The sequence below is a fragment of the Mus caroli genome, chromosome 15, assembly GCF_900094665.2.
Source record: "Mus caroli chromosome 15, CAROLI_EIJ_v1.1, whole genome shotgun sequence".
Lineage (NCBI taxonomy): Eukaryota > Metazoa > Chordata > Mammalia > Rodentia > Muridae > Mus > Mus caroli.
Genome location: NC_034584.1, coordinates 19,954,274 through 19,956,673, shown reverse-complemented (window position 1 = coordinate 19,956,673; position 2,400 = coordinate 19,954,274).

The window sequence follows — 2,400 nt, the reverse complement described above, 5'->3', positions numbered from 1 at the left end:
CTATCAGAATTACACCAGATTTTTCACCAGAGACTATGAAAGCCAGAATATACTGGACAGATGTTAACAGACACTAAGAGAACACAAATGCCAGCCCAGGCTACTATACCCAGCCAAACTTTCAATTACCATAGATGGAGAAACCAAAGCATTCCATGACAAAACCAAATTCACACAGTATCTTGCCATGAATTCAGTCCTTCAAAGGATAATAACAGAAAAAATAATAATACAAGGACAGAAACTATGCCCTAGAAAAAGAAAGAAATTAATTCTATAACAAACCTAAAAGAATACAGCCAAAAGAACAGAAGGTCAACTCTAACAATAAAAATAATAGGAAGCAACAATTACTTTTCCTTAATATCTCTTAATATCAATGGACTCAATTCCCTGATAAAAAGACATAGACGAACAGACTGGCTACATAAACAGGACCCAACATTTGGTGCTTACAGGAAACCCATCTCAGGGGTAAAGACAGACACTACCTCAGAGTGAAAGGCTGGAAAACAATTTCCAAGGAAATGGTCTGAAGAAACAAGCTGGAGTAGCCATTCTAATATCTAATAAAATCGACTTCCAACCCAAAGTTACCAAAAAAAGACAAGGAGGGACACTTCATACTCATCAAAGGTAAAATCTCCCAAGAGGAACTCTCAATTCTGAATATCTATACTCCAAATACAAGGGCAGCCACATTCATTAAAGAAACTTTAGAAAAGCTCAATGCACACATTGCACCTCACACAATAATAGTGGGAGACTTCAACATACAACTTACATCAATGGACAGATTGTGCAAACAGAAATATCTACAGAAAATTTTATCCTGAAACAAAAGCATATACATTTTTTCTTAGCACCTCATGGTACCTTCTCCAAAATTGACCATATAATTGGTCACAAAACAGGCCTCAACAGATACAAAAATATTGAAATTGTCCAATGCATCCTATCAGATCACCATGGACTAAGGCTGATCTTCAATAACAANATAAATAATAGAAAGCCAACATTCACGTGGAAACTGAACAACANTCTTCTCANTGANACCTTGGTCAAGGAAGGAATAAAAAAGAAATGAAAGACTTTTTAGAGTTTAATGAAAATGAAGCCACAACATACCCAAACTTATGGGACACAATGAAAGCATTTTTTAAGAGGAAAATTCAGAGCTTTGAGTTCCTCCAAAAAGAAACTAGAGAGAGCACATACTAGCTGCTTCACAACATACCTAAAAACTCTAGAACAAAAGGAAGAAAATTCACCCAAGAGGAGGAGATGGCAGGAAATAATCAAACTCAGGGGCAAAATCAAACAAATAGAAACAAGAAGAACTATTCAAAGTATCAACCAAAGAAGGAGCTGGTTCTTTGTGAAAATCAACATGATAGATAAACCCTTAGCCAGACTCACTAGAGGTCACAGAGACAGCATCCTAATTAACAAAATCAGAAATGAAAAGGTAGACATAACAAAAGATCCTGAAGAAACTCAAAACACCATCAGATCCTTCTACAAAAGGCTATACTCTACAAAAGTGGAGAACCTGGGTGAAATGTACAAATTTCTAGACATACCAGGCAGCAAAGTTAAATCAGGATCAGACTAATGATCTAAACAGTCCTATATCCCCTAAAGAAATAGAAGCAGTCATTAATAGTCTCACAATCAAATAAGCCCAGAACCAGATGGGTTTAGTGCAGAGTTCTATCAAAACTTCAAAGAAGATCTAATTCCAGTTCTTCACAAACTATTCCACAAAATAGAAGCAGAAGGTACTCTACACAGTTCATTCTATGAAGCCACAATTACTCTGATACCTAAACCACAGAAAGANCCAACAAAGACAGAGAACATCAGACCAATTTCCCTTTTGAATATCGATGGAAAAATATTCAATAAAATTCTCGCTACCCAAATCCAACACCACATCAAAACAATCATCAATCCTGACCAAGTAGGTTTCATTCCAGGGATGCAGGGATGGTTCAATATAAGGAAATCCTTCAACGTAATCCATTATATAAACAAACTCAAAGACAAAAGCTACATGATCATCTCCTTAGATGCAGAGAAAGCATTTGACAAAATCCAACACCCATTCATGATAAAAGTCTTTGAAAGATGAAGAATTCGAGGCACATAGCTAAACATAATAAAAATAATCTATAGCTAACCAGTAGCCAACATCAAAGTAAATGGTGAGAAACTGGAATCCCACTAAAATCAGGGACTAGAAAAGGCTGCCCACTTTCTCCCTACTTATTCAACATAGTACTTGAAGTCCTAGCTAGAGTAATTCGACAACAAAAGTAGAACAAGGGGATACAAATTGGAAAGGAAGAAGTCAAAATATCACTTTTTGCAGATGATATGATAGTATATATAAGTGAT